The sequence below is a fragment of the Centropristis striata genome, chromosome 11 (assembly GCF_030273125.1).
Source record: "Centropristis striata isolate RG_2023a ecotype Rhode Island chromosome 11, C.striata_1.0, whole genome shotgun sequence".
NCBI classification, from domain to species: Eukaryota; Metazoa; Chordata; class Actinopteri; order Perciformes; family Serranidae; genus Centropristis; species Centropristis striata.
This window is the reverse complement of record NC_081527.1, coordinates 24,731,761-24,746,754: the sequence shown is the minus strand read 5'-3', so window position 1 is coordinate 24,746,754 and position 14,994 is coordinate 24,731,761.

The window sequence follows — 14,994 nt, the reverse complement described above, 5'->3', positions numbered from 1 at the left end:
ATAATGATTCCTTTTACATTTGGTTTCTATAATCTGGCTTCAATTCACCACCTGACCATTTGCATCACCAGTTTCCCCGTCTTCATAATGTGCGTACCTATGTCGGTTTCCATCAATTAAGCCACATTTCTAAGTGTTTCAATTCCAATTCATACTCAGAAAGTGGCATACACAAAATTCAAACCCTTTTTTGTGCATACTCACAGTTATAAAAGAGGGCTCTGGAGTTTTGATTAGATGGAACAGACTGTAAGTAAGTAAATTTTATTCAGGAAGCGCTTTTCACAGGAAAAAAGAACACAAAGTGCTTTACAAGGGTATAAAACAACATACAGGCAAACACAGAAAAACACAAGACATCAAGAAAACATAGTTAAAGCCTGGATGTTTAGTTGACCAGGTACATATAGTCAACTAAATGCCTGTCTAAACCAGGGGTAGGCAACCTGCAGTCCGGGGCCACATGTGGCCCTTCAGGCCGTCTGCAGTGACTCCCTGTTGCTGTGACAAAAAGAATTATACAAAATGAAACGTTTATTTCTTTACATTTAAAATGTTATTTTTCATTGGTGTAGGCCCAAAGCAATTTGTACTCTTACATTGTAAAAATGTGTAGATTATACATGGCTGTAAAAATATTTTTAAAACATTTTAATCAACTAAAATGTGCATTATAGCTTATAAAAAGTCTACCGGTCGGCACCTTAACCTCTAAATTTTGCCAACTTCAAGTCTAGTTTTGAGTTTCCCTCGCTAGGCTAGCTTTCGATTCCAAATCTCCTGAGATATTTCATGCAAAAATCACACAAAATCATAAAAATAAATGCTCATTATGACCTATTATTAATATTGGTAGGCTAATTTAGACCTAGTAGGCCTTATTATCTTCATTCTAAGGCTTAAAATAAGGTATGCGGCTCCATTTCGACTTATTTTGGCCGACAATGGCTCTTTTGTTAGTAAAGGTTGCAGACCCCTGGTCGAAACAGATATGTCTTAAATTGACATTTAAACGAATCCACAGATACTGCATACTGTAAGGGTGCAGGCAGAGCGTTCCACAGTTTGGGAGCTAGTGATTCAAAAGCTCCATCACCCCGAGTCTTAAGGAGGGTGGAGGGACAGACAATAAATTGAAGGTGTTTGATCGGAGGGAGCGAGCGGAGAGATATGGGTGAAGTAGTTCAGTGACATATGCTGGGGCCAGATCCTGCAGAGCTCTGTAGGTCAGAGTGAGAATCTTAAACTGGATCCTGTATACAGGGATGGGCAACTTAAATGCTGGAGGGGGCCACTATCACAGGGCCACATATAGGACAGTGAAACTGCAATTTTTAATATGTTTACAGTGCAGTAACATATTTCATGCTCAAATCCATATATTACAGTATAAATAGGAATACAAAAGGTTTGAAGCAAATAAAAAATAACCACTTACTGTGATTTCAGTGCAAGAACAGCAGACCAACATTAATTGCAAGAAGTAATTATGTGCATTTTTGCACTGCACTTTTAAGATTTCATGCTCGAATGCATGTAGTTGTACTGAGGGCCACTTCAAGTGAGGGTGCGGGCCGTATGTGGCCCCCAGGCCTCCAGTTGCCCATCCCTGCTGTATGCAACAGGGAGCCAGTGAAGAGATCTGAGTACGGGGGTGATGTGAGATCATCTGTTTGTCTTAGTGAGGAGCCTTGCTGCAGCATTTTGAATGGACTGTAGACGGTTTAAAGCGGACATACTTGGTGAGGAGAACAGTGAGTTACAGTAGTGGATACAGGATGAGATGGAGGCATGTAGAAGCATGTCAAGTTCACCATTTGAAACTACTGATCTCAGTTTGCTGATATTTCTCAGGTGGAAAAAGCAGGAACAAGACAGCTGCTGAACATGGGTGTCAAACAACGATGATTTATCAAATATTACCCCTAAGTTACGCAAGTGGGGGTGGACAGCAGAGGAAAGGGGCCCAATGCACTGTAAGATTATGGGCACATGGAGCAACAACCAGATTCTCTGTCTTCTAAGCGTTGAGCTGCAAGAAGTTCTCTGCCAACCATTGAGAACCAGACTGTCTGTCATTTAGGCCCCATTGATACCAGTGGCTGTCAAATTCTCACTTAAACTTACTGAAAAACAAAGCCCTCAAACGGTCCCAGTGATGTGAGAGTCCACAAAAGAAGTTCTTGATTAACATTACCGATGGCACGAGGATAGAAAAGCACAAAATGAGTCAATGCGATAATCATGGCTTGAAACTGTCACCATTTTTTCCTGCCTATCCAAACCGAGCTGTTCTTATTTTGTGTGTGAAATCTGAATTCTGTTGCAGCACCAAACGAAGGATTCATAGGTTTAACATATACACACCAACAGAAAGATGTGGTTCTGTGATCCACTTTCCCAGCAAATATTGCAATATTTACTGTTTTCTCACGAGAAATACATTTAAATGGCTTATGTTATTTTTTTATTGAGAGAGTAAGAGTTTTTGTGTGTATAATCTGCTGTTCTGTCAGAGACTCTCAAGTTCCATACTGATGTTCTGCATGTTTGAGCAGTGTCATATTTACTTGACATCACAGCCAAACACTTTGAATCCATGCTGCTTTGATTTAAAAGGGCATTATCTTGCATTGCCAATATGGTATGGTGTGGTAAACTTCTAGTTTAGGTTGTTTAACTTAACATCATCAATTTTCAATGTATTTTTGTTAAATAATGCAGTGCAGACTTCAGAATCTATCTCCATGTCAACGACATTACTCACCGTGCAGAAATTATCTGTAACAATACAGTATAAATAATGTGTCGTTGGAGTTAACATGTGCAAACACAGTGGTATGGTTCTTTAGGTTTTATTAGTCAGCTTTTTAAAACATATTTTCAAGTGTCTTATTGTTTCATTTTATTTTGCCTTTTACTTAATTTTGACATTTTGGTTCATTTAAAATTGTCAAAATCTGTCCACAGGATTTTTGGAGTAGGCAATAGTGAGTTGCATACACATTGTGTGAAGTCTTTAAAGTCCAGAGGAAGCTATGTGAAATTAAATAATTGCGTCATTTGATGTCACTTGAGTCAGTTTTGGCTGGGGCTGAAGACTACAAGTATGACAAATAAACACAATTTACAAGATTAGCAACTTCTATTAACACAGCTGAATTTCTGACTAAACAGAGAGTCGTTGAGATGCAATGTGGATAATATAGACAGTTTTTTTTACCTGTCTAATTAGCAAAAAAGCACAGGTTTCAGAATGACACAGTACTGTTAGACTAAGAGCACGGCACACACTGCACCAGGCTGGTGCAGCAAGACATTAAACCAGAATCCACACACAAGAATCTATTCATTTTGAATAATAAATTGTTTTGGTAACACTTTAGATTATGGAACACATATTCAACATTAATTAGTTACTTATTAGCATGCAAATAAGTAACATATTGGCTCTTAATGAGTCATTATTAAGTAGTTATTAATGCCTTATTCTGCATGGCCTTATTATACAACCAGTAAATAACCTCAATATCCTCAGAATTATTGCTTATTAGTAATTAGTAAGGAAGTTGTTGTATAAGTCTCTACATAGCAGTGAGTGAAACCATGGAAACGGCTAATAGCCACTTTCTCCAGACCTTTGACGTGACTGGTCGCTCCTTTTGGATGATTGGATGAGGATTGGTAGATTGTAATGTCAATCATTACTCTAAAAAGTGGCTCACTTTGTAGAGTAATGTTCAGGTCTGTTAATACAAAGTAAAGCATATTAAGATCATAACGCATATACAACAACTTCCTTACTTACTACTAATAAGCAATAAATTATTGAGGGAAAACTCTTAGTTAATGGCTGACTGGTTGTATAATAAGGCCATGCAGAATAAGGCATTAATAACTACTTAATAATGAATAATTAAAAGCCAATATGTTACTTATTTCCATGCTAATAAGCAACTAATTAATGTTGAATATGTGTTCCCTAATATACAGTGTCACCATTGATTTTGGCATAATATTAGTGCTGCAGATTAGAGGAGGTGAAGAACACAAAGGACAGCTGACTGTGTCTGAGCTATAACACTGGACAGACTTGTCTTCTTGTTCTAATTGACCGGCCCTAAATGCCAGCACTGGGATTGTGAAAATCAAAAGTTCAAAAGTTCATGCAATAAATATACAGTCACTCTGAAAGCATTGCCATTATTTTATCTAATTGGACAAGATTTTATTTGACCAGTTGCTAAAATGAAACAATAAGCGGACAAAATCATTGTTGACTTGTGAAAAAACGTGATTGAAGGCTAAAAAAGCACATTTTTTCTCTGTAAATGCAGCCTCCTAATATTGTCAGTGATGTCGAAGTATAATTTTCACTCTCTCTTAGATCTAGTGTAGCCTTTGTTTACGCCTTTTCATTTCACAAACTTACGTTTCTACTGATATAAGTATGTGTACTGATATACTAAACATAACACTACCTCAGTTTGTTTCATGGGCAGAATACCCTCCACCTTCTCATCAAATATATATTTTCTTGTGTAACAGACATCACAGGCTCCCTGTTACTGTAAATAATTCAATCAGACTGAAAAGACAATTTCCCAAAATGGAATATTCAATATTCAGTGTAATCAAAAGCATAATACTGGCATAGTTATAATAATACTGAATGTAAAATGACAAATTATTTCCAAATTTGCAGACAATGTGTCAAACTAAAATTGCAAAGTGTTTTTTTTTTTCAAAACTTAATTTATTGAGTTTTTCCCCAAAAAGTAAGACACAATGAACACAGCAATGTGTGTTTTTATTCAAATTTGATTTATATACTGTTTTCTTCAGATGGCATTGAAAACGGTCACTTCCATAATTGGAGTTTAAAACCTGTCAGTAAAAATTGGATTTCTGGATTTTTATTTTTCATAGGCTACATTATGCGTGGTAGAACTGGACACAAATGCATAGTTTTTATGCATCTGGTCCTTGGATTAAAATATCTTGTTAGTAAAGCAATGTTTATTGAAAAGAGCCATTTCAGCAGAAAGGGTTGGTCTGCCTTGAGATTTGCTTAATCTCACTGTTTAAAAAAAGTTAGGTGCTGTCATAAAATAGGGGAATTGTCCATAAATGATCCACAGGTGCTGAAGTTGTTGATGGTGGTGGGTATCCTGCTTACTGCAGGATGTGTATCTTAAAGGGGACACGGCGCATTAACAGACTCCCTCACTCACTCTGGTCATAAATCTCAAAAGCTGCTTACTCTGTTTTGTTTGCCTTAAAGAGAATATATTTCTAATTTAGTCTTTATTTTAGCCTTATCACCCAGGACGTTGTTTGAGGCTGTTCTAGCAGCACAGTTTGATTTTCTGGTTAGGCCATGGCGTGTTAGAGTTTGTTTGTGTATGTGCGGGGGGTTGTGATTTGTGTGTGTGTTCTTTTTACACTATTCAATAATAATGTGTCAACAGCAGTTACTGTGCTTATACTAGGACTGAGTCATTGTCCAACAGGGAGGCTGTAGAGACCTCGGGCCTCCATCCCCGAGCCAGAACAGCTTCGTATCCAGCTGTAAGAAACGTGACTGACTGCTAATTGACTTTGGTTGTAATTGAAGGCTATGACATCAGCTATGACAGTACTGTAGCTGTAAAGGTATAAATAAACTATGTAGTGGATCTCAAAAACACATTTCCCTTTGTTTCACAGTCACTGTAGGAAAAGCTTTTCTGTTTTACTGCTTTCAGTCTATGAAAAAAAAAAACAGTGACAGGTTAATCATAAATTCCTGAACATGTCACGTTCAGTTGTTAACAGGAGTTAATACAATTACAAACGCCAGGGATATTATAAAAACATCAGGGATATAGTTATACATATGATAATCATACACATGAACATTTATAACAAACATTTATCATAGTATGCCTTAGTGTCAGTGATCTTTTTTTTTTTTTCCAAAAGCTACTGATAAGAGCAGAGATTTTTTTTTAAATCCTACCTCTGGAATTCCCCCTATGTGCATGGAGGACTGGTGGCATAGCAATCACAGGTGGAGGATCAATTGTCTGATTGTGGGAAGCCAGTGTCCTTATTGCTGTAGTTTTACTAGTCATTTGGGTTCCTCATACAGAAGGGGGTCAGATCCAGAGGGTTTAAAATGAACCAGGCTGTCTCTGGTCCCCAGCTGTAATAGAGCCGTTCTAGAGGTCTGGACCAAGGTTATTATAGTTAACAAAAACTAGAAAAAACGGAAAAAATATAATTGAAAACACATTTTCATTAACTAAAATAAAAATAAAAAAAGTTTTTTGTTTTTTTAAACGATAACTTACTGAAACTATATTTTGTGGTTACAGAACGAACTAAAATTATAGTGAAAATGTCCTTAGTTTTCGTCTTCGTCAACTTTTTTCATACGTAATCCAGTGTTTCTATTTGAACATGCAGGAAAATATGGGGGTATATATATATATATATATATATATATATATATATATAGACTGGGATTTCAAAACACCTGGAACTGTAAGAGTTAATAATCTTATTGGGGCTGAGATGGATAAACCAAAGGAAATAAAGGCAAAATTTATTATGACCTCATTAAATCTCACACCCACATAGCCCATTACAACAAAAGTAAAACTAATAAAAACTAAACTAAAACTAAGCATTTTCAAAAACTAAACTAAAAGTACCAAACTCACTCTAAAAACTAAACTAAAAGTAGCGAACTCACTCTAAAAACTAATTAGAACTAGCAAACTCACTCTAAAAACGAATTAAAATTAGCAAACTCACTCTAAAAACTAATTAAAACTAGCAAACTCACTCTAATAGTTAATTAAAACTAGCAAACTCCCTCTGAAAGCTAATTTAAACTAGCAAACTCACTCTAAAAACGAATTAAAAGTAGCAAACTCACTCTAAAAACTGATTTAAACTAGCAAACTCACTCTAAAAGCTAATTAAAACTAGCAAACTCACTCTAAAAACTGATTAAAACTACCAAACTCACTCTAAAAGCTAATTAAAACTAGCAAACTCACTCTAAAAACTAAATTAAAAGTAGCAAACTCACTCTAAAAACTAAATTAAAAGTAGCAAACTCACTCTAAAAACTAAAGTAAAAGTAGCAAACTCACTCTAAAAGCTAATTAAAACTAACTGAATTTGAAAACAAAAATTCACAACGAAATTAAAATAGTTTTAGTGTTAATGAAAAATCCAAAACTATTATAACCTTGGTCTGGATATGTAACAGTGGACCCTGAACTCATAGCGCGTTGCTGTGGAACCAGAAAATGACTATTTAGTTTAGCTGGTGAAGACAAGATGTATGGAGCAGCAGAAGAGATCATTCAGCTTTAGTACAAGCACAGTAACCAGCAGGTGAATAATGATAGGATTGCAGTCACACTTGTATAATCATTCTGTACAGATGTCTGTTTAAAGAGGTGGTTGAACAATGAGTGCCACAGATAGTGGTGAATAAAAGCTCATCTGTAAATAAATATATGAAGTGTACACGCTAAAAAAGAACATTCCTCTCTTTTGCAGTTCTGACTGTGAAGGGTGTGTTTAGAGGTTTGATGCCACCATCATGGTTGTAACTATGACGATATACAACAGAGAAAAAAATGACAAATGTGGTGTATGTGGTGTATTTAAAAAAAGATACAACTGTTTAAAAGACAATAGATTGTCTTTCAGTAAGTTTCATTGTGTGATGAAAGTCTGAAGTATATTATTGTAAAAATAAATCAAGAGTGATAAACATGATCAAAAAAACTTTTTTGTATATATGGGATTTTTGTAAATTTTTATTTGAATCTAATGCAACACGAACTACCAAAATTCATTTAATAAAGTACACTGTGGTAATTTTTCTGGACTCGTGTTTACTTATTTGTTTGATAATTATTATTATTATTATTATTATTGGAAGACACAGACACCTACTGCCCTTAAAAGACTAACTACAGTAACTACACAAAGGGTAAAACTGAGAAAAACTGCTTTAAAGTTTTCTAACTGGCCAGCCAAATGTGTTATAGGTAGGTCAGTGATGTGACACGTATTTCTACATGTATTAATTATGTCATTTTTATGCTAAAAAATCATGACAATTTATTTGACCTTTGACCCCAAAAATGTAGTTACTGCACTCTGGTTTTGCATTACTGTTAGAACGTTTTACAGCAAAACAGTGCAGTAACTACAATGTTGTTGTCTTCTTTCAGCTTTTATATTTTGTTTTTAGTAAATAATTATTATTTCAAATTGATTTTGTTATAAATGTATTTAAAAGTGTTTAACAACTCTATTCAAAGATGTGTGTGTTTTGGACTTAATATTTTATCTCACTTTTTTACTTAATCACTATGTAGATAATAATTTCCCTATGTAATAAACTTAAAATTTCTAATATTCACCAATTCTACTCACTAATTTCTAATAACTATTCAACACAATGAAGAAATAAAAGACTACACTCCTTTTGTTTTATGTTTAAATGCGTATAAATATGCAAAGCAGAACGTGTTAAATGCAATTACTGCAGTTTGCTTTGGTTTCAAGTTGGATTTTGTAGTTACTGAAGTTTTATATCATTATTTATCTGAAATAAAGTAAAATTGAAATCTAAAACTTTGTCACAAGATAAAACAGACATCAAGGAGTTCATTTTTAGTTATAACTCAATTTCGACCAAAAATGTAGTTACTGCACTTTGTAGGGCAGTGTAGAGATGGAATAAAATATTTCCATGAAATTATTGTGATTAATTCTTGACAGATAAAGTGTATATAATCTCAAAACTTTATTGATCAATCTCTTCCAAGCATCTGGCTGGAGACTTCGCCTGGAAATTCTGCTGCTGGCAGGCTGACAGTGCTGATGACTGTCCATATACATGCTGCATCATGTCCCCCTACCTCATAACTGTTATACCAATACACTGCAACTTTTCTTTCTCAAAATATTTCACCTTTGTTCTTGAAATCTCCTTTTACAATCTGTAATACTAATATTCTGTTGTAATTTCTGTGGCTTAAACCATTAATACTAGTCTAGTCGTAATTTCTTGAACCCAGAAATGTTGAGTACCCTAAAGTTTTATTGCAGAAATGTCATCTATAGGCCTAATGGATGGAATTTAACTTGGTTGCTAAAAGTTGCACTTTGGGCAATTTGCATAATTAGCATAATAAGCCAATAAAGTCAAGACACCACAGGTGAATAGGGTAAAAAAATTAAATAATAGATATCACCATGAAACTTTCTCAGTTGATTACTTATATTAAGATGAGAAAAAATGTATTGCATGCTTTTTGTATTTTAATGTTTACATATGCAAATGAGGCCATATCTCATCAAATATGCGCTCATTTGCATACAGACAAAATCAGATCGTTAAAGTATAAAGCATAAAGTCATGCTCAAAATATTTTTTCCAAGAGTAAACATGTATACTTGGTGGTCTGAGTTGGTGAAAACCTTTAGGGAACCTGGTCAGGAGTCAGTGTTGACCTATGGACGGATGGAATAAAAAATGAAGTGCCCCATGCAAAATAACTATACAGCATTTGTCTGTATGCAAATGAGCGCATATTTGATGAGATATGGCCTCATTTGCATATGTAAACATTAAAATACAAAAAACATGCAATACATTTTTGTTTGACCAGCACCTTGTAGAAAACACCAGAATACCCTGGTTCGTAGCTACAGAAGTTGAAAAGTTATGTTTTTTTTATTTCTCAAATTTTGCTACACTGGAACAAATTGCTGTTTGATTAGTCATAATTTTTGGATGACATTGGATGACTACTATTTCAGTTGCATAATTTTATTGGAGTGAATAAAAATGTAAAGTTTATTTATATCTGATTCAACATGAAAGATGGCAAGTGTAATCTGAAGATGTATTATTGGAGGGGTTTGATTTATGTATACCAGATGCAAAATGTTTGTTAAAATGTTCAATAAAAAGAAAAAGAAAACATCAGACAAAACAAAAGGCTTAAACGACAGAACTACTTTGCCTTTTATCAGGAACTGTTTTGATACTCACACACACACACACACACACACACACACATAACACAAGTGTTACATCAGGGACCCGGGTGATGAGGCAACGAGGGTGTCATATAAAACTTTATGCATTTAATAGCTGCTCGGTGCAGCGTTGCTTCATAAAAAGCTCCCCAGAGGCTATAAAGAGTCTCTCTCTACTTCAGGCTGGGCTGAGCGGCTCTCTGGATCAAACATGACGCACTTTAAGAGTGATCCCTGAATAGACAGGTCTGTAGTACTTTTGGATAAAATTCATGGTTTATTACTTATTATATTGTCATTGTTCTTTTTGTTCTTTTTCATATTTAACAGTCAGCACAGAGCGAGTGGCTTTGACCCACTAGGGCCAAAAACCCCAGCTGGCTCATGAACACATCTGATTGGATGTTGTGTCCTCTGCAGAAGACACAGTCCCTCAGATCATGTTGACTTCTTTCATATTCATGTTGAGGGTGCACACAAACATTGTACACCGTGCATGCTGTTGTAAAAATTATAGGTAACACTTTACAATAACCATCTAAGTGATGTTTATAGATGGTTTATAAACCAATTATTAACCATTTACAAAGTGCTATACAAATTTAATCTTGAAATGTTTTCAACCAATTTCTTAAAGGTATATTAATAATTTCAAAATCATTAACATACTTAATATGGTGTTAAAATGTTATAATCAGTGCAACTGGCGACCCCCAGAAATCATCTCGCGACCCCAATTGGGGTCGGGACCCCAAGGTTGAGAATAGCTGATCTAGAGTCACGTCAGAAACGGCCCATTGTAAGGGAAAAAGAACAACAGAATCCATGGCAGGGTTGATGCATATAAACCAAGTGTCCAGGCTCTTTAGTTGGAGCCTTTTTGTCTGTAACCTCACTTGCTGTGTTGCACTGTTAAACGCTCCTTCTTGTACAAGAATATTAAATTCAACTTAACCTTGATACTCTGAATCCAATCGTCGTTTTTGAAGAGTCACTCTAAAAAAGTCTTATAACACATGCCACGAAAATTTCCCAACTTTGTCTAAAAAAAAAAGAAGAGTTATTTTACCCTCTGAACCCCAGTGACTCCTGCTCTTTTTACATTTTACTCACTGTGGCTTTGTATTTCACTGCAACATACAAATGCAGGCAAAGTGCTGACCAATGGAGTTGGGGAACTATAGCTTTTAGTTGATGGTATCAAGTGATGACTTATAGATTAAAGTGCCAAATGCAGATATATAAAATGAGCCTTTTATTGATAACGATATTTTAAATAAATGTTTATTGAAACACATCCCATCATGTTACATGACCTTTACAAATAGATGCATGATTTTTTTATTCCTCAAATAAACAAAACATACAAACAAACAAGTAGAAAACATACAAAACATTATCTACATTATCTTTTCAAACAGAATATCTCATCAACCACTTTACATTTGTACATTCATATTGATGTAAGAGCACAGCTGGACAAAAACAAAGAAAAACAAAAAAAAACAGAAAGTGTTGTTAACTCCTACACTGTAGGAGTTGCAGCTATATTAGCGAAATATGAGATAAGAGGCTGCCATGTAGTATAGAATTTCTCGGAGTGAAAATTAGATTTTTTCTAATTTAAGGAATGACATCAGGTCAGTCTACAAGGATTGTTCTGCTGGGGGTTTAGGCAACTTCCATTGTAGAAGGATACACCTGTGGACAATTAGAGAGGCAAAACATTTAATGTCTGCTTAGTGAATTCTGAATAGTTTGAGGGAACTCCAAAAATAGCAAAATGAGCTGACAGAGAGTGATCGCTACACCCAGAACCTCTGACATGATCTTGAAAAAGCTCTTCCAGAACCCTGTCAGCTTCCAGCATGACCAGAAAGTAGGGGCTGACTGTGGTTATACATGGTTATATTCCTGTTAGTGGGGCGGATTAGCTCAATATTTTACACCAATCGTTCACTTTGTGATAAAAGCATGAAATTTGGTAGATGTGTTGGTGAATATGTTTGAAACAAATCTGGATATTGGGCCACCTCAAAAGCGCCCCCTAGTGGCCGTGGCAGGCATTTGTTATACGAATAAATCAATGATGAATAAAAACTGCCCTTTTAATAATACCAACTGGTGATGAATTGTATATTTTTGGAAAGCCTGATTAGTCACCTTTACAACGAGGTACAGCTTGTAAGGATCGTGCATTCATGGAATGAGCAACGGGGCTAAACGTGTGGGTAGCACCCCCCAAAAATGTGCATCCCCTGTGGGGCGGATTACCTCAATAAATCACAAGAATTGTTTATTCCACCCACAGTTACTTGAAATTCCAAGATGGCGGCCATTTTTCAAGATGGCCGGCACCTTAGTGGAGCAATTAAATTATATAATGGTTTATTTGGTGATACAAGCATAAAAATTGGCATGAGCAGTCTCCATGGGTCACTTGACAATAAGCCACCCACAGTTTCTGGGGTTGACAAAAAAACACTCCCAGCCACTTGAAATGTCTATTTTCAAGATGGCCCTGGATCCTCAAAAGATCAATTTTCTCATAGAAATGTATTGGAATTTAGATTATTCTGGAAAACAAGTTTTAAAACATCATAATACAGTTGTGTTGATTTGTTGATCATAGACAGATTAGACAAGATTGAGTATCTGCACTACCAGGGCACACTGGTGATATATGACTGCTGTTATACTCAGAGTGGGGTTCAATGTCAGCCAATTGTAAAGTTAGTCAAAGAAGAGACGACAACTCTCTGAGTAGTTTGAGTTAACCGGGTGGTGTACAGATCGTACAGGGTAAAAATGGCATTGGATGAACGATTGGACTAAGTGTAGGGTTAAGGCATGAACTTAGTTGTATCCCATACATCAAAGTGCTTATTAAAAGGTGGTAAAAGGCTAAACCCTCGGCCTCTGCCTTTGAATTTGCTGCAGACATTGCAGAAGCCATCATAACAGTTGAGAAAACAAACAGCAGGACACCAAGATCATACTGGTTATGATACCATTGCAAGAAATGTTCCATTATTTCATATAATAAATGCTCTGCCTATCTTACGTAGTCCAACCTGACTAGATGAAGGTGATGCCATAGAAAGCACATTGACAAGAAACAGAGCAAAATATCATTCAAGCTGTAAACTTATGTTCAACAACACACAGCTGGAAAGGGCCCAAAAGAGAGCATCTACTGCTGCTAAAGACACTAAAAATACCAAAGATATCCATGTCAAGAGGTCAAGAAGGTCCCAGACTTCTTATGAGGCTGGATATGTGTGGGGACAGGCATTGAAGAGAGACATCCACAAATGCCGAGCCCGTCCGACTGGGGATGGGTTAAACAGGACAAGGAGTGGAAAGTCTTCTGGACTCCACTTCCACCTATTGCGGAGAGTTGTTGGGAGTTGACAAAATGTGGGTGCACCAAGGCTTGTACTGGAAAGTGTAAGTGCTACAGATATGGACTCAGTTGCCCCTGCTAGAACTTATTTGCTTGTTTCTTTTGCCAGTGTTATTCCTTGTTGTCCTTTGTGTTTTCAAGTGTAGGCCTATGGCTCGGCTTCCCCTCGCCACATCGGCGCATTATGTTCTATTTTGTCACCAGTCTATTACTGTGACATGTTCAGTTTTTACTTTGTGACATTGCTTTCACATTTTCAGTTTAGTTCCCTAGTATAGTTTCAGATACTGTTTGTCATGGTTCCGTGTCAGCCAGAGCTGCTGTTGCCTCTGGATCTGTCATTATTGCCATTCAGTATTAACCATTGCTCAATTATTATTATGGAGCACTGTCCGTTCAGCACCACAACTGTGTTTCCCCACCCCTGAGTATTTATTTGGCATGTTTAATGGCAGTAGTAATGGTTAGTTATGAAAAAAGTAATTTAAAGTATTTAAAAAAGTATTTAAAGTATTTAAAAAAGCCCTCATGGTAAGGGAGCTTGTGTACCTCGGTGAACCCGGAGAGCTACGCCTGTGGGAGGGAACTCCTGTCAGGTTTTACCAAACTGGACAGGTCGTGGGCAAGGAGTCAGACAAAGCACAGTCAAACAACCTCTCTTGAGGAACCCAATACATTTCTATGAGGAAATTCATAATTTAAAGGTCCACATGGCAGGCGGCAGTCATCCTGAAAAAAAAAATTGCCGCGTTGAAATTTCCAGTAGCTGTGGCTGGCTTATTGTCAAGTGACCCACAGATACTGCTCATGCCAGTTTTTATGCGTATATCACCCAATAAACCATTATATCACTTAACTGCTCCACTAAGGTGTCGGCCATCTTGAAAAATGGCCGCCATCTTACAATTTCAAATGTCTTGGACAATTTTCTTGTTAAGTGACCCATGGAGACTGCTCATGCCAATTTTTATGCTTGTATCACCAAATAAACCATTATATCATTCAATTGCTCCACTAAGGTGTCGGCCATCTTGAAAAATGGCCGCCATCTTGGAATTTCAAGTAACTGTGGGTGGGTTATTGTCAAATGACCAACAAAGACTGCTAATGCCAATTTGTATGCTTGTATCACCAAATAAACCATTATATCACTTAACTGCTCCACTTGGGTGTCGGCCATCTTGAAAAATGGCCGCCATCTTAAAATTTTTAAATGTCTCGGACAATTTTCTTGTCAAGTGACCCATGGAGAGTGTTCATGCCAATTTACACGCTTGTATCATAAGCTGAAAGATTATATCACTTAGCCACTCCACTAACAGAAGAATACAAGCCAAAGAGGAGGCCGTAGCCTGTGAATGGGAATATCAAGACCTAATAAAATGTTATACAAAGTTAATGTTATTTTCTATTAGACTGTAATAAAGCTTTTGTCACTTTAACATGTCTCTAAATTATATTTGTGGTGCTGAAAACATGAAACAGCAGCTGTAGGGTAGGCAAAGCATTCCACGCCAGTAACCACC